General features: G+C 41.5%; 1 long non-coding RNA gene across 1 annotated transcript in view; it reads left to right on the top strand.

Annotated features, from left to right (window-relative positions):
- Nucleotides 1–1,598: 1,598 nt before the first annotated feature.
- LOC146766869 (uncharacterized) overlaps nucleotides 1,599–8,753 on the top strand; it is a 29,066-nt gene continuing 21,911 nt past the window's right edge. The window contains exon 1 of the long non-coding RNA XR_014956671.1: nucleotides 1,599–7,762. This is a non-coding gene — a long non-coding RNA (uncharacterized LOC146766869). The remainder of the gene's footprint in view (nucleotides 7,763–8,753) is intronic.

Here is an 8,753-nt window from a genome sequence, read left to right as displayed (position 1 = left end):
TGGGAATGAGGTGGTGAGCTGACAGAAGAGTTTATTGTTGCTGAAAAGGAGAGACCCTGATCTTCCCATCCTCTGCTCCTGCTTACATCTTCCATCTGTGTATTTTATACCAGCTTTGCTGCCCTGCAGACACCTCCACGAGGTAATTCTACAATTCTAATCCAATTTCACACGGCAGTAGAAAAAGCACCCAGCAAAAGAGTTGTTCCTGAAGGTGATGCAGAGCAAGCTCACAGAGAAGCTGGGGAGCAGAGCTGGCAGGAGGAATGAGGGATCACAGAGATGGGCAAGGCAGAGATGGGACCCACCTGGGAGCAGCAAAGCATCACAGCCATTAACCTGTGCACAGCCACAGTCCGTGGTTACTTTTTTAAATAACTCGGGATCCCACAAGCAGTGATTCAAAGCACTGAGGTAAAACTCTGCTAAGTAGGAGACAAAAAACCCGAGGTCCCAGCACCAGAGTGGCAGTGACAGCCTCACCTCTGCATAGAGGCAGCCACAAAAGGGAGGGGAGTGATAAAGCCACTGCCAGCAGCCAAACAGCCACGGCAGCTCCTTTTGTCAGAGATATGATTGGGTTTCACTGAAATGGTCAGCTCAGGTTAGGGCAGACTGGACTTGCCTGTCTGTATGAAAGCAGCACTTCAGAGCTTAAAGGAATGTGATTATTAGCAAGGATTTTGTTAAGAAACTGCATTACAAAATAATCTTCTTCTTTGGATGTCCAGGACACTACTTTTAAAAGGCTTTTTTTTTTTTTTTCCCTTACCTTTCAAAGTTTATTTAGTTTCATCTGTTGTTATCCTGAAGCTGCCTGGTTTATCCCATATTGAGATGTTATACCCTACCTTGTAAACTAAAAGTTCTTTTTGTGGGAAGAGCAAAGCTTGAGCAACTACCACAAAATTAGAAGGCCTGCTCTTAACAGCTTTTATTTAAGGATGATCCTATCCCATAGGAATCTCTCAAGACAAGCCATTATCTCAGTTTTATTTTGTTTCTTCTTTTAACAGGCACTCAGTGCATGATTTCTCTCATATCACTTTCTGACTCCTTTTAAATATTTTCTAAAGTCTGTTGTAGTAAATGGGAAGATGAACACAAACACTTTCTGGATCAGGCCTTACAATGAGACAGTTATGACTTTCCAAAATATTCCAAGGTGCTAAACCCCGGTTCTGCAGTTCATTAACTATCCCAGAGCTGAAGAAGAGTCAGGACAAATCCAAGTTCTTCCAAGACACTGTGTTAATTGAAATAAGACTGAAAAATTTCACTTCCCAAGTTATAATTCCTTCCTTCAAATATACTTTTGAGTATAACCCTGAGACAGGTGAGTGCAAGCAACTTCAGTTTAGTGCAAATAGGAAAGGTAAATTCAGGTGTATTACAAACATTTTTCATTGCATTAATTTAAATTATACTCATTTTCATCCTCAATAATTGTAAAATTCCTATTTCCTCTGCATTTGAGCTCAGATCCAAGTTTTTCATTTGGTATTCATGGAGTGGCAAAGTAGGAAATATTGACTTCTGTAAAATCAGCCATAGAAGCTGAATCTCCTAAATGTGAGTCACACCAATGTAATGGGATGCAGGTCCCATTACTTTTTTTTTTTTTTTCCTATTTCAAAGAGGATTCAAGATGCCTCAGAGTCCTTCTCAGAAACTCTGCTTTCACACTATATTAATTCCTTCTTTTCTGGAAGTAGTGCTAAAAGATTAGAAGGAAACTGTTTGGAACTGAAATTAGGGATAATGCTGGATCCCATGGTCAGCACCGAGGTGTTTCATTTGCTGATTGCAGGAATGTTAATAATGCTTCAGTGTGCCCTGACAATTGCCAGGAGCAGAGATAACAAAATCTTATTTGTGAACTCCTGTTAATATAAAGCTCATCTGAGTTAGCACCTCAACAGAAACACTGCTCTTAGAGGTACCTTTGGCATATCAGCACACACTGAAATCACAGAACTTGATAATATCTTTGCAGCATTTTCAGAGGGGAGGAGGGTATAAAAAGACACTTAATGAACATATATGAAACCACACTCATACATCACCTACATAATATTTTAAATAGCTCCTTTGGAGTTTGATCCTCTACCACTAAAGTCAATGGAATTTTTTCTTGTTCATTTAGGTAGGATCAAATTCAAAGACTTAATGTCCCACTGTGTCACTTTGGGGAAAATCTCTCCTTATTATAAGAGAGTCTTGTAATTTGGTTTCCAGCTGTAGGAGATTACTTCTTTCCTTTTTCCTTTGTATGCACTTTATGACAGAAATAAAACACTGCACAATCACAGTGCAAAACAGAAGCCCCAAGGGCATCTTACAGACACTTGTGGCTCCTTAGGAAACCTTTAAAACCTCCAAAACCACTGTGATTGCTTTGTGCTGCTTACTAAAGAACACTTTCCCACAACTGGTAAATAATGTGATATTTTGAAGGGTATTGGAAATGCTTATGGAAGGTCAGCTGCATACGTTCACCTGGAGTCATTTATACTGCAGCCGAGATATAGTGAAAATATTGCATCTTTAATAGCCTATGCTTCATGGAGAGATGACAAGTGCATGTGCTGTCCCACTGTCTGGCTCAAAAAGCCTTTCTTTATATGTGTTTTCCTTGGTTTTCTTGTAGTCTTTAGTAGAAGCCCATCTGGAGGAAAAATAGAAAATTAAAAGAAATATCTGCAAGCATTCAGAGCTACACAAAAAAGCTCAGAAAAAAAAAAACCCAAACCAAACCAAACAAACAAAAAACACAAACACCAACTAAAACAAAGCAGACTAAAATCCAGGAAGCTTTCTCCTCCCTTTTTGGGGTGGCAGAGGGTTGGGTGGAAGCTCGGAGCAGCGCCGGGGCAGCGCGGCTTTCCAACCCTGGAGCTGGCAGCGCTGGGGCAGGAGCTGCATCCAGCCAGGTAAATCATGCATTAAACTGGCATCTGCAGGAACAGCTTGGCTAAATCCTGTGGCTAGCACAGAGCCTGCACAGAGCCACTGCATCCCGACAGCAGCTCCTCCCTCCTCTTAGCACTGGCACCAGGGCTGGCACTGCCACCGCGTATTTTCCCTCCCCACCACACGGGTCATTATAAAAAAAGGACAAACCCAAAATTCTCCAGACAAACTTGGCAGTCTCCACTCCCTCAGAAGCTTCTCGCTGCCCATGTTCATTCCTGATAACAGAATGCACTGTGAGGTACTCCAGTCTTTCTTCTTATACACTAAGATTTTGCATGCAGAACTCATTTTCGGCATATTCTAGCCTTTAAAAATGGAATGTTTGTTGAACATTGTTCTAACAAGCAATGTACATAAAGCATATGTATTTGACAGGAAAAATAATCTCTTCTTTCCAATCAGAGACAGTTTGCATATCTTGTGTTACATGACATCTCAGAAAAAAAGTATTCTGCTCTTTTACTGCATTCTGCTCTTTTACTGCATTTGGTGAGATGGAAGGCATGGATTGCATATTATATTAGCAAGTCAAGATGAGCCCAAAATGAGGTTTATGCATATGCTGAAGTTTGAAAGGTATATAAAAAGCAAGGCTAGGGACATAGAGAAAGAAAAATAAGAGAGGAAAATACAAGGAAAATAAATTATGCAAGAGGTTCATTTCTCATTCAGAGAGTTCTGGGGATATTCCTCATTTTGTAGCATGGAAGTGAAGAACGGAGGGGTTCAAGCTGCTTCCAGTAAGGGCACAATTCAAGTTCAGCCTCTAAACTTTGTACAGATTTTAATGGGAGCAGTAAAACATAAGCAAATGGAACTGTGAATATTGTGTCCCTGGATAACACCTGCAATAACTTGGGATTTTCACTGAAGAGAGGAGAATAAAAAGGAGGATTAACTGATCATTCAGTGGGCAAGAAATACATCCTCGGAAGGAAATAGGTTATATTCATATTTAGGTCTAACCTCTCTGGTGTTGACACTCAGCTTAACCACATAAACTCTTTCCCCTTCTGCCTCTGCTTTTTTCAAACCTACACTGTGCAGTCCTGCTCTGAGAGCCAGGTGTCCAGAAACTGAATGAGGGAGTTCCCAATGCCTGTGCAGAGCTTTGGGCTCCCTGTCACTGCTGGCAGTGACCAGGAGTGGGGACTCCCTGTGACTGTGACCTGCAGGATGCTCTCACAGGCAGCTGACTTTAAAATTGTCCTGGATGAGCAGGGAGCTGATGGCCCTGAGGGGCTTTGCTGTTAGAAGCTTCAATTCCTTGCAGCACTGAGGTTTCCCTCACTGTGTGGATGCTGGTTTGGAAACTGCACCAACTCAGATGTTGACAGTCCCAGGGACTGACACGGTCTGGATGGATTCCCTCAGTGTGTTGGATGGACAGCACAATGTGGCTGCTGGGATAAATCCAGCTCATCCAGATAATCCAGTTATTGCTCTCTGGAAATTGAGAACCTCTACAATGAGGTGCTGGAGTCTGCATACCAATCTGCATAGTCTACTGCAGCACCGAAAAAGTCCAATTCATGTTCTTTCACCTGGATGGATTTGCGTAGCTCACATCACACAGTTTTATTCTTTTCCCATGAGTTTAATTCTTAGGGATCTAAGATTTTATCCATTACTCGATGTTCATGATAGAAAATATTTAGGGCTTTTGCCTGGTCTGCCTCATCTCTCCAGCCTGTACCTGGTGTGCAAGCAGTGGCAGCCTGAGACAGCCTCCATCCTGCTGTGGCACAGCATTTATTAATGTGATGGGCCTTTGGAGGTGAGGGTGGGACAGGCTGCCCTGTGGGGCAGGTGGCAGGAATTACATCTCTGATGGCAGCAAAGCATTCAAAAGTGAAGGAGAGGAAGGGGAGGGGTGATTGCAGCAAGCCTGGTGCTGAGGAAGGTGTGGGTGAGTGGCTGGGGTGGTTGGGCTCCCTTGGAGAGAATTCACATTTTTAGTCTTAACAGAGGAAAATTGGCAGTGCAGAACTCCTGGTGGGTTGTGCCCCCTCCAAACTGTGATTGCCCAAGGACAATGCAGCCAAGTGTTCACCTTCCTCCTGCCCTTGCCTCCTGGGGTACAGCAGGGGCACACAGGCTGCAAGTGCATCCTGGGTTACTTGGCTCTGCTGTGCCTTTATCCTCTGCTTTTTGCCAGAGGCGCTTTTAAGAAAGAGACACTTAGAAAAAAAGCTGCATCAACTAAGTATGTTTAAATCAAAAACTCCAAAGGACAAAATATTTCCTGAGGAAAGTGCTCAGTTTGCCAAGCAATAATGAATTCACCCAAGCAAACCTCTGCAGATACTGTCTCACTGGTGCTCTGTGTTGCCTCCCACTGATCCTGATGTTGCCAGTAAAGATACTTTGAAAAAAAAAAAAAAAAAAAACACAAAAAAACTTTCAAAACGTATACACTTACATATTCTGTTTTGGTTTTATTTAGGAGAGAAAATGGTTGTGGCTGCTTGTTTGTTATGAAACTTGCTTTAGGTGGATTAACATAATAAGGGCATTTTAAATGAATTGTTCCACAAAGAATAAGGTTAAGAATTACTTAGTTGATCTGTATATTTCACAGTTAATTCCCCCCAGAGGAGTGCCTATACCTCTCTTAACATTAGCAAAGCCTACAGCCACCTGCAGCCTGGCTGCCTGAGCTTGGCTCACAGGGATGAGGATAAACGTTGTGGAGGTAGGGATATGGAAAATACTTCATTATTGTTCAGCACTCAAAAGTACAGGTTGGCTGAGAAAAGCTAATTATTGCTTTCCCTGTGGTGCTGGAAGAATGCTTAAACCCTTTAAGAGCCCTTTGAAATTCCCAATTAATCCTTAAAAAAGGCATTTTTATCCTTTAAGGAGCTCCAAAATTATTTCTTAGTGTACAATAAGAACTTGCCAAGTGAAATGTGAATATTTCTAGTTTCCTTTTTCTGCTGGTCCACCTGGTTGTAGGTCCCTCCCTTAGAAAGACCTGCTGCATCTTAGAGCATTTGGCTCAGGGTTTTTTCCAAGCTTTCTGCCTGCTTCTTGTCAGCTGTGACCCTCCAGCTGGAGCAGGGAAAATTAAAAATGGAGATTCTCCAGGACCAGTGTGACCAGGAAGGTTCTTCTGCAGGTGTTGTTAGCTTGTCTGCATAAATTATTTGCATTAGATTTTTTTGTGAATGCAGCGATGGTTAAATCATGAGACAGGGGAGACTTTCTTCAGAGCTGATAATGCCTTCATCAAGTGAAGCTGCAAGGTATTAACTGCTTTTGAGGATCTGTTCCCTTCATGCAGACACCTGGCTCAGACAAAGGAGCCTGAGCAACACAGAAAATATGCAACAGCACAAGCATAATTACTGAGTGATGTTTTCCAAGGACACACTATTAAAAAAAAAAAAAGAAAAGAAAAGAAAAAATATTGTAAGATTTCCCTATTTTTCAGAAAGCTGCATTTTACTGTGGCTGTTACTGGCAGAACCAATGCCTCATTGCTTTTTAAAAGAATGTTTAAAGTACAGAACTTTATGCTTTGGAGTTAAAAATGGTATTCAGAGAGGTTTGGTGCCTTTTTAGGTTCATTGCCACTATTTTTTATGCTCTCCCTGGGATCTTATCCTTGCATTATTTTTTGTTGTTGTTTTAAATATAATGAGGGGTAACTCTGCCTGCCAAACACTCTCTCGGCAGGTTTGCAGTCCTTTGTATACTTTATTTATAGCTGCTGGTTCTGGGATGTGTGTGAGGGGAGTCAGCTCCCTAGAAGCACGAGGGGAACAGGGGCTGCTCCAGATCATACAGATTTTTGGGACAGAGCCAGAGTTACAAGCCACTTCTTCCCAGTCCAACATGTTCATATTTTCCTTATCACTTGTCAGAGGAGTCAGAACTGAGGCTTTCTTTTCCTTTTTATAAAGGAGAAAACCTTGAATAAGACAAAGGTGCAATAATCTAATCCAAGAGTGAGGAGAACTTCCTTTATGCAATTCTGCCTCTATTATCACAATTCAGTCTTGGCCATTGACAGCTGAATTGCAACCCTGACACCTGGTACACTGTTTATGAACAGGCAGAAACTCTTTCCTCCAGCATTTATAGCTTAGTGCGGTGAGAATCTCACCTAAATACACACATAAATACAGAATAACCTAAATAAATGGGAAAATAGGCTGGTTAGACTGGAGAAGAGTGAATGTCATCCCCTCCAGTGTGGGGATTAACTCTCCAGCTTTGATTAAGAGAAGTCATGTGTCTCTCTTGTAGCATTGTTGCACTGACTACTTAAGAATAGAATTAAATTAATTAATTCGAGCTCTTCTGGCTTTTCAGTACCTTGCCAGACATGGGACACCTTGGAGAAGATAACAGCAGACACTGAAATTCTACTTTCTTCACCCAGTTTTTAACCCAATTTAGGTTAGGGGAACCTAAGTTTCCCTAGGAGAAGCACCTTGAGTTTTTTTAAATTCAATTGGATTTTTTAATCTAATTATTTATTTGCTTTGACATGCTTAGAGCTGCTCCTCCTCCATCTGCTTGTATTTCTTCCCCCATGTCTGAGGTTCTTGTGCTTTTGAACCCACTTGTGTTTGAAGTCATAGCACAGCATTACTTCTTTTTATTTTATTTATTGGAGATACTGTGCACACAGAACAGTATTAGAGATGCACAACACCAACTTGATACTAAAGCTAAGTATTTTTCCCAGGTGTGAACACTTTTGTTGTGAGAAGCAATCGACTCCAGGCTTTAACAGAACATCTGAGGTTTCCTCCCATGGCAGTGGTGAGCCTTGGTGAGTTTTGTGAGCTACTTTCTCTCTTTAGGGTTATTCTTTTAAAGCCTCTATTAAAATGCTGTGCAGACTATTTTTTTAGATAAAAGAGTTCTAAATGCAAGGAATTTTGAGCAATGTGTTAATCTGGGATGTTTTTTTAGGGATGCACAAAAGGGGAGGAGTTTTAATGAGTGAGGTTCCTGCTAATGTGATGACAGGAGCAATTGCTGGTATAAGGTCAGTTGTGCTGAGTATTAAAATAGGAATTCAGGGTAGGTTTCAAAACATCATGTCAACTTGCAGGTTGCAAGAGGTGATTTTTGATTCTTCCTCTCTTGGTTTTCAGTGGACTGACAATGAAAAATGTCTCTTTATTCATGCCCACCTTGCACAATGGCTTTGCCCATTTTTGCCAGGATGTGTTTTCTTGAGGACCTGGGGTTAACCTCAGTTGGTGCATCCCCTGAAAGCATCGGGAATTCCCTGCCCTCCTGCTCCATCCCTTTTCCATTTTCTTTCCTTGTACCTGCTCTAGGCTGGGTCACTGATACAAAGAGAGATTACCTGGCTTTTGTGGGGTTGATTTTTGACTTATTTATCTTGTCTGTCGTGCTGGCTGTGTAACAACCCAGGATCAGGAAAGCACAGAATGCATCTGCTGGGAGGGACTGGACAAGCATGCACAGCCATGAAATGGAATGTCAGAAATTAATTCTTTTTCCATGTGTCTGAATTTTTTCCTAGACTTAATTACTCTAATTATTCACATTGGTCTAACTTCAAAGATTCATAAGCTACTCTTGCTGAAAACAAATGCAGTTCTGAGATAGAATTAAACTTCTTGTCTGTTTTGTTTCTTTCGTTCGTGCATTCGGGATAGTTCTCAAGCTTCCTGCCTTCTCTTAGATTGGCCTCTTTCTTAAAAAAATCCATAAAGGATGAGTCTTCCTTGGGAATGTTTAACATGGACAAATCCTAATGCAATCAGAAAAGCGAACTCATTGCAGCT

This window comes from Lonchura striata, chromosome 7 (genome assembly GCF_050655825.1).
Source record: "Lonchura striata isolate lonStrDom1 chromosome 7, ASM5065582v1, whole genome shotgun sequence".
Lineage (NCBI taxonomy): Eukaryota > Metazoa > Chordata > Aves > Passeriformes > Estrildidae > Lonchura > Lonchura striata.
Note: the sequence above shows the minus strand (reverse complement) of the source record. Positions and strands in the feature narration are given on the sequence as shown.